We start from the raw sequence: 9,860 nt of genomic DNA on the forward strand, positions 1-9,860 counted from the left end.
AATAGAATATAAGAGCAGGAAGGATTCCACAAACTGCATGAAACACTAGTTAGGTCATTGCATGCAAATCAGGACATGGCATAGCAGGAAGGGTGTGATCACATTAAAGAGAGGACAGAAGAGATTTACAAGGATCTTGCCAGGAATTAAGAATTTTAGCCCCGGGTAATGATTGGATAGGTTAGGAGTCTGGGAAGAGATTTAATTGAGATGTATAAATCTATGTCGGGCCTAAATAGAGTCGATGTGAAGGACATTGTTTCCTTAGTAGAGAGGCCAATAGCCAAGGGGCAGAAAGAAACATAGAAAATCGAAGCAGGAGGAAGCCTTCTGAGCCTGCTTCGCTATTTATTATGATCATGGCTGATCATCAAGTTCAATACTCTGATCCTGCCTTCCCCCCCCCATATCTCTCGATCCCTTTAGCCCCAACAGCTATATCTAATTCCTTCGTGAAATTACACAACATTTTGGCTGCAACTACTTTATGTGGTAGCGAATTCCACAAATTCACCATGTTCTGGGTGAAGAAATTTCTCCTCACCTCAGCCCTAAAAGATTTGCCCCTGATCCTCAAACTCTGACCCCTAGTTCTGGATTCCCCCACCATCGGGAACATTCTTTCTGAATCTACCCTGTCTAATACTGTTAGAGTTTTGTAAGTTTCTATGAGATCCCCTCTCACTCTTCTTTTTTTTAATTACTTTATCTGAGTTACAAAGCCAGAGCTCAGAGTGTGAACAGGGGCGAACCCCTATTCCAGCTCCTTGCCTGCTCCAAAAACCAATTCAAATTGAATCCAATTCATGGTCTCCATAAGAGAGACATACCAGATCTGAGCCAAAAGGCAGAGCAGATACTACACTTGATCTTAGCCAAAAGACCGATAAGCGATCCCTCTCACTCTTCTGAACTCCAATGAATATAATTTTAACCAATTTAGTCTCTCGTCATATAACAGTCCTGCTATCTTAGGATTTGAAATCCTGATTGAAATTACAGATTTTAAAATAATTAGCTGAAGGATGTGTGGGGAGCTGAGAAGAATTATTTTCACCGAGAGGGTGATGGGGGTCTGGAACTCACTAGCAAGGGTGGTAGAAGCTGAAAACCCCATTACATTTTTTAAACAATTCATTGCACATACATATGGAGTGCTGTAATATACAGCTGCAATGTGGGATTAGACCTGAGTTATTTTTCAGCTGGTCCACACACAATGGGCCAAATGGCCTTTTTCTGCGCTATAGGTTTTCTATGTTCCTCTGTTTTATTTTAAAGAGGACACTGTTCCTTTAATACACAACATTTTGATTTTTTTTGGTTATTCATTGGATCATAGAATTCCGACAGTGCAGAAGGAGCCATTCGGCCCATCAGGTCTACACCGACCCTCTGAACGAGCATCCTACCAAGGTCCACTCCCCCACCCTATCCCTGTAACCACGTAACCCCACCTAACCTTTTGGGCACTAGGGGCAATTTAGCATGACCAATCCACCTAACCTGCACATCTTTGGACTGTGGAAGAAAACCGGAGCAAACCCACGCAGACACGGGGAAAGTGCAAACTCCACACAGATAGTTACACAAAGCTGGAATTGAACCCGGGTCCCTGATGCTGTGAGGCAGCAGTGCTAACTACTGTGCCACTATGCCGTCCAGAACAATAGTGTGTTTAATGCTCCCAACCATTAAAGACTAATCGTTATGAAGATTTTTGTAATAAATAGGATGTCATCAAAATTAATCTTAGATTTCGCTGAGCTCTTACGGGGGACAAAAAAAATCAGATTAATCTCTATTACCACTATCATATTATAATGTAGAGAATTAATCATGTTTTACCTGTTTCCTACTGCTGGCAGTAGGAAGAGTAGCTGGCAAATATCATGTGTGGATCCTTCTTGCAGGTAGAGGGACCAACCTTAGCATCTTGGCCTTGTAAAACCAACTGATGCATTCCTTAGCTGGTGCCAGTTTAATTTGCTTTGATTTGCTCTTAGTTTGAGTCACATCCATAGAATTGTAATCATTTCAAAACACAATTTATTACTTTCCATCGTTTATTGCATTGTCATTAAGACAAAACATCACAATTTTCTCAATTCAAACTACTTGTGGTAGAACTAAAATACTCCACATCACTTGAAAGGGGAGTTATATAGCAAAAGGGAGACAACAATTGAAGGTTATTCGTTGAACTTTAAGAATGGGTATACTAATTATTACTGAAAGGCATCTGTACTGGCAAATGAATAGCCCCTTCTCTTCGGCGGTAGCAAGCATCTATGGTGAGACTATAAGCCTTGATTGTTCGACTCGACTCTAAAAATAACGCCTGAGTATTTACGGTCGCGAAATCCTTTATGAGAGAAAGAGCTAAATCATTTTGTGCAAAAAACAGCCCGTCTTATCTGCACCGAGCAGCAGTGTGAGAAAGCAATAACTCGACATCTGCACGTCCGCAGCGATCAGTCAGGGAAGAGGGGGCGTGGGTGGGAGAGGCGGGAAGGTGGTCCAGGAATAACGGGCAGAATCACAGCAAGCAGCGGCTGGAGGACGGTGCCACCCGTTATACACGTCTGCTCCCAATGTGTATGGTCATTCACCGTCCCTTGGATTAGAATTCAGGAATGTCTCTTTGTTTGCTTTCTTCAAATCTTGTACACTTCACGAAGCAGGCTTAAAGCAAGGACGATGAGGCAGTTTGTTGATTTATAATAATTAGGAGGATTAAAGCAAATAATATTCCACCTCTAGGGCATCTTCCGTCAATTATGATTCTCAAGTTAACAAAACGGCATGTGTGGAGCCTACATATACGAATGCGCACTTCACACCCACGGCGGCGCCCAAGTGGATGAGAAAGCGCGCCAAACTGCAAGTCGCCCGAGTCCCAGAGGCTGCTCTCTGCCCTGTGAGAGAGGGAGGGCCGACTGGCGCCCATTTACCCTGAGGGTCACCACCCCTCAGGCCAGGGGATAAGAAGGCGCGGGGGGGGGGGGGGGGCTTCACAGATAACTCCCGCCCACAGCATTCAGCACGTTTTAGTCAGCCGAATCCCCCCACCCCGCTGTGAAGTAAATGAGGCGGGATCGGATTGTCACGGATATGGGTTTGAGTTTCTTTGATATAAAGGACTTTGACTTCTTGAAACTTGCCCCTCGTGCCCCGAGCCATATATTTGATGGCAAAAAAGGGGGTGTCCGCTGATATGGACCGTCCTCGCTTTAGTGAAAAAAGATTTTGCCACTTATTGGCCCTCTGCAATTCGATTTGACATGAAGGTGCTCACAGTGAAGAGCAACGGCAGCAGAGGGAGAAAGAGGCGCCCCTTGTCAGCCTCTCTGTTACTCAGCCTGTTGGCCAGCAGAGCGCACTCGACACATTAATACTGCAAGAGATTGGGTAGCTCACTGGCCGCGTCTACAGAACTGTACATGAATAATATCCAGCTGTTTGTACGTTCACAATAAGTGCCATTGCCATTACTGGTAAAGAATTAGAAGGATGTAGCAATGTACTTCATAAGAAGTATTGTGGGGGGAAAAAGGTTTTTGTTCACAATTTATTCCTCACCGGATTATTTGCATAGAGCAAAAGGGGGAGAGACTTGTCATCGGGGAGCTTTCATTCCTGATATATCGCTGCTGAATAGACAACAATGCCAGGAGTTAGGTACACTGCAATTTAGCCTCATTCTGTTTGTCAATGGGGATTGGATCTTTGCTTCAGTCAGACACGGCGTGTGCTCAATCCTGCAAAGCACACTCTGACGGAAGAGCGAGGAGCGAACTAATCATTCACAGGGATGGGTCTGTGTATAGCTGCGCCTGTCTAGAAACCCCGCAATGGGCAAAAAAAGCTCGACATGAAGTGTCCGAAGGAGCAGAAAGCTGGCGAGTATTATCATCTGTCAGCCTCTGCTCCCAGCGATCATACATCACTGTTTAAAGTTGCCTTTTTTTAAACGTGTTTGCACCCTTCTGGACGAACGTGCGAGACATGTCAATCATTGTTGAGCCCCGCACTGGTAGAAGTAATGAAATAGGTGGAATGTCTTGGCAATGGGGCAAAAGTACTGGTGGAAATCAATGCCTGCATTATTTGAAAGCAGAGAACTTGGACACAAAGGGGGAACAAGCCTCGAATAAGTCTTTCAGGCTTGATAGCGAATCATTTATATATTTCATCACCTTGTCCGTTCAAGCAGCAACTCAAGTCTTTGCCGTTGTAAAGTGGTAAAAGACCAAAGCTGGGCGGCACTATTGGAACGCAATGTGACTTGGTGCCAGGCACTGGCGCCAAGACAAGATGAGGTGGTGTTCGAGGCACTGCGTCGTACAATATGTGCTGCTCCCTGTATATAATCATTTAATAGGGCTGGTTAAAACTGCTGTAGAGAATTGAATGCACGTAATGGTCACTTCTCGGGGGAAGCTACATGGTTGTAAGATTATTAAACAAAGTAAATTTATGAACTAACAGTCCAAAGATGTGCTGGTTAGGTGGATTGGCCATGCTAAATTGCCCTTAGTGTTCAAAATTGCCCTTAGTGTTGGGTGGGGTTACTGGGTAATGGGGATAGGGCGGGGGTGTGGGTTTAGGTAGCGTGCTCTTTCCAAGAGCCGGTGCAGACTCGATGGGCCGAATGGCCTCCTTCTGCACTGTGAATTCTATGTATGTACGTATAATACAATAATGAATTATTGGGGGCGCGAGGGGCGCAAGGACAAGTTAATGCTTGACGTTGTCCTTTGAAACTCTAAAGTGTTCATTTAACTTGCGAATTTTCCACTTTCGGAATTTGCAACAAAGATAGCACACACCAATCTGATAACCGCTTGTGAGCAGTCCATACTGTACAGATCCTTGTAGCTGTGGCAGTGATTGTCTTCACAGGTAGAAGAGTTCAGTGGTGTGTGTGTGAGCCTTGCTCCAACCGCCAGGAAGCGGCATCCACTCTCGCAGGCCCAGTGGAACCGAGTATTCGAGCCTCAGAGCAGGGCTGTCAGTCTGTCACTGAAGAATACGAAGAGAGGCAAGAGTGGCGACCCCGTGCGACTGTCGCGGATCCAAGAATGGGCCCACGATGTACTGAGGGATGGCCTGCATCAGAGAGCTCACACCAACGTCTCTCTGGTCTGCCCGGCCTGAGTGTCGTCCTGCAAGATGCAAAGCAACTGAACCTCTTAAAGAAATATTCTCGGCGTAAACGTTGTCTCTTTTTGCATCCGAGTCTGTCCCATTCCCAATTGGAGGAAGGGTGGGGAGGGGGGGGGGGGGGGTCATGTTCAGCCTGTGCATTGTTGTCAATCGGCAGGTAGCTCGGGGGACACATGACAGGAGCTTTCAGTTCGTCTCACAGTGGAGCCTGCGGGGCATTTAATGCTGTACATTCTGTCTTCAGGAGTTTGCACTCCCAGACTGGCCTGGAGCTGTGACCAGCTTGCCCTGCGGCATGTGTATTGGGAGCACCTTTGCACCCAGCAGTATCATTATTTCGACTTTTTATTTAATTTCAGAGGGGGAGTAAAACAGCGTGGAAACCTGTTTAAATCCGTATTGAACTCACCAGAAAGACTCGCATTTAGCAATAACTTTGTCCATTACCAGGAGTGCAAAGACGGCAAATATTTAGTTTCCATGATAATGTCATTACCCTGCCAGTGTATCTTTGGATTAAAGTATATGTTGTTGTATAAGGCGTCATCTAATGCATGAGTATTTTGGTTTTGTGCCTTTTTAAATCTTTAATTGTACCATTTGTGGATTATTAATGAAACACATCGCAGCAATCATTGTGCTTGGTGAGAAAGTCAGAGCAACATAATGAGAAGATTGTGTTTTAAAAAAAATATATTTCTGGTTTCCATAGAAACCATATTTGACATAACTGTGTGTTGAGACTGACGTGTGATGTTCCCATGAACCCTCGTTTGGTTAAAATTGCCAATCCAGGCAGAAATGGGTGACACTAATCAGCAGGCTGGTAAATTCAAATGTTCGTCAATTTCAGAAGAATATTAATAATCGTATGAATACATCTCTGAAGGGGTGTCAAAGCTTCCAGTCTTTTTCTTAATGCGGGGTTCAGATCATTTAATTTTAGGCTACTTCGCAATTTCCAGAAGAGAATTCCAGAAAGTGTCTCTTTATCCATATTAAGATATTGTTATGAGCCAGGGTTTAGAGAACCCCAAAGTGTATCATGGAGTTCACCTGACCCACAACTTTTAATAGATCATGGTATGGGGAGCACAGGGCCCACTAATGTTTATTCTATGAACTCAAGTTAACCTTTCTAAAACAGTGAACATTTTAGCAACCAGTAAATCAAATACACCCCAAAGAATATAACACTAAGTAATCTGTAAACTATCCTTTTAACACCCAGATGATTAACAAACCTTTAAACAGAAGCACATCAGGGTTTACATTCACTACTGAGAACATTAATAATTCTGAATTCACCAAATGATCCAGAGATAGTCTTTCATGGCAGAGAGCTCAACAGTACAGCTCCTTTGTCTGACTCCAGCTGCAACACACTGCAAAACGAAACCAAAAAGACACAGGCACACACAAGCTTTTCTCAAAGTGGAACTAAAAAGCAGAACCAGAGCTCAGCTCCACCCACACTCTGACATCACTACAGTAACATGAGCAGCCAAACATTTCTTAAAGTGACATTCTCATGCCAATATGGGGAAGAGATTCCAGGACACTCGTTGCCCCACTTGCAACATCCAATGGCAGAGCTCAGAGCTTGAATTTGGATCTTCAATCCTCCATTTCAGCAGCCCAGTGTGCCTTGGGTGAATCCAATGACTACCTCAGGTGGGGATGCACAAGATTCTTTTTGCAAGAACAATCATGTTTTCTGGTGTCTTGGCCAACATTCCTCCCTCAAAACGATGCCCCCCCCCCAATCCTCTCCCCCCCCCCCCCCACCCAAGATTGGCCGTTTAGCTTGTTTGTGAGACTATTGTCTTTGCCCCTGGTGGGGAAGAGATGGAGACAAGTGGAACATCTCCGTGTCTAAGTTGGTTCTAAGATGTACCACAAGGGCACTGTTTATGGTCAGTACACCAACCTGGTTTATTAGTTGGGCCTGGGAAGGTAGCTCTCTGACCGAGCAGCAGGATTATTTCCACTCAGATGAACCCAAGTGGGCAACAAGAAACTCACCGTGCCTCTGTAAGGGTTCAACTCCACAGTGCCCAGTGTACCATGTTAGACGTTTTAGTTGCTGTGACATGATGAGTCTAAAGTTCTGTTCCTTTTTCACAAACACACATTTATTTAATTCCAACAGCCTTTGCACAAAACTCTGATGATACATCACCTGACAGAGGCCACCTGAAGCCCCTTTACATATCAGTGTCAATTAATGGATACTTAACATAAATGAGACAATTAATTGCAAAGTCTCTTAACCCATTACTTAACAGTCTCCCCTTCCTTGGAGAAAAAAAAATAATTAGGTGAAAACTAAATTTCAAGAAACTCAAAAACACACACATGATTTCCCCCTCCCTTTTTTTTGTTTGGATGAGAAAGAAAAAAAAAGTCACAGAAACAAGCGCCCTTCATTAACAATATCCAAAAGTTTCTGTGAACTCGCCCCTCTTTTCATAAAACAGTCTGACAGTTGATAGCTCCTGTCGACCCATTTAATTTTTGTTATTTCCCCTCTGTCCAACATCTGCTTCAAACTTGCGATGTCTATCCGTAACCTCTTTTCATTGACACTTTTTGTAGAGTGCACATTTCCCCACAGGGATTTATTGTCAATGTGACAGTCAATGGGTATATTACCCAACTCCCCTAATCCCAGAATTTCTGTCAATATCATACTTATATAAAAGGCCATATCCACCACCTCTACAAGGCTTAACGTCTCAGCAGCCAAAGTGCTTTTCACCACTCTCCTTATTTTCTTTGTTTCCCACACAAGCCGGCAATATTTACCATTGTTCCCCAAAAGGAAAATTATAAAACCTCCTGCGCTTGAAACCCCATCACATAAATTTGCATAGGACGCATCACTATAAACTATGAGTTTCAAGTGCCTCAGGTCACCTAAAACTGGGAACTTCAAAACACACTCCTGCATTTTTAGTTTGGCCAATGCTTTATTTGCTCTTATTATGTCTTCCACTTTGGGATCATTCATTTTCGTACTCAACTCTAAGACATCAAAACTCACGTCCGGTCTAGTCTGTCTACCTAACCAGTTCAGTTGCCCAATTATACTTCGCAGTTGTTCTTTTTCTATCTTTGAAAACATTGCGTCTTTTTGTGAAACTCGGCCACGACTAATTGCTATTGAGCTGATGCTTTCCAAATAAGATTGCTGACGTAAAGTTGCCCCTAACTTAGTCTGTCCAATTTCCAGTCCAATATATTTAAATGCTCCGGAAGCCTGACTTCCGACCCTGAATTCTTTCCTCAAACCAGAGATTACAATAGCTTCAAAATCACTAGTCCCACCCCACAAAGAATCATCGACTTGCATCATAAAAATGCCAGAAAGATTTCCTTTATTGTCCCAATAAAACAATGCAGGATCTGCTTTCAACTGGCAACAGCCTAACTTTAACAAAACTGACCTTACCGAAAAATACCAGACTCTAGATGCATCATTTAATCCATATACACATTTGTTCAACTTCCAGAGTATCCCTTCTGTGTTAGTTGCTTCTTTAGGAGGAGGGAGAAAAACGTCTCTCTTGAGCTGATGCCCCTGCAAAAAGACAGGTTTTATTTCTATAGATTTGCATTCCCATGCCTTTGTGGCTAATAGAGCCAAGAAGATCTTTAAAATAACCTTTCCTGCTGTAGGTGAATCTACCCTTATATCCTGATCTTCTAAGTTTTCTTCAAATCCCCTTGCCACAAGCCTGGCCTTTGCCTTATAATGTCCATCCGGAAGAACCTTTTCCGTGCAAATCCATCTGTGGGATAGAGCTCTTTGTCCCTTATCCGGTACTTCCGTGTATACCCCAAATTCACTCCAACTATGCAATTCTTGCTGTTTAGCTTCTTTGATAACTTTTTCATCTAATTTATTTGAAGCCACCAAAATCTCACGTGCATGTGGGCTTCTACTCCTATTAGTATTCGTAGTCTTATTCATGTTCCGAGATCTTGATAAACTACGTCCCCTCTCCCGCCTGGTGTCTCGTTCTGTACTGCTACTGCTTGATCTTACCCTTCTGCTGTGGGATGTCCTTTCAATAGTTCTCGACCTTTTCCTGCGAACCTGTTCACTATCCGATGTACTATCTGAACTGGCACTGCGTTTCTGTGCCCACCATTTTTGAACTTCATTTTCCCAATCCATTGTCTTGACTCCTTCCCCTGAATGCTGTACATTCAACCAATGTTGATACTTTCCAGTGGCCTTCCCTGCTCTACTAATAACAGTTGCATCCTTCCATTGACTAGACCCTCCAGGCAAGTATGTCACTTTTGTACCAACTTTTGGCAGTTGCCCTTTCAGAAAAATGGACTGTTCTAATTCATCAGAAATGTTGTGTTCCTCCACAGAAACCCTGTCTATATCAGTTAATTGGTCCTCATAGTTCTGTAACACATGCGTACCAGATGACTCTGGTTCCTCGTCATGTCTGTCTGCTCTGTCTGATTTTTGAAAAGTTGTAATCTGTACCCATTATCCTTGATGAATGTACCCTAACAGTTTGATTACCATGTTGCAAAATAATTGTTTTGCCATCTATGCCTATGATCTTCCCTGGGCCTTTCCATTCATTAGAATTGTCTCTCTTATAGTATACCATGCCTCCTTGCTGAAAAACGGCATCTGATGGCCGTACGTTATGTCTTAAAGT

General features: G+C 43.5%; 1 non-coding gene across 1 annotated transcript; it reads right to left on the reverse strand.

The window, feature by feature from the left end:
- Positions 1–695: 695 nt before the first annotated feature.
- On the reverse strand, positions 696–895 carry LOC140408083 (U2 spliceosomal RNA). The gene has a single exon (XR_011940014.1). It is a non-coding gene; the product is annotated as a U2 spliceosomal RNA (small nuclear RNA).
- Positions 896–9,860: the final 8,965 nt, after the last annotated feature.

The sequence above is a fragment of the Scyliorhinus torazame genome, chromosome 2 (assembly GCF_047496885.1).
Source record: "Scyliorhinus torazame isolate Kashiwa2021f chromosome 2, sScyTor2.1, whole genome shotgun sequence".
In the NCBI taxonomy this organism is placed as follows: domain Eukaryota; kingdom Metazoa; phylum Chordata; class Chondrichthyes; order Carcharhiniformes; family Scyliorhinidae; genus Scyliorhinus; species Scyliorhinus torazame.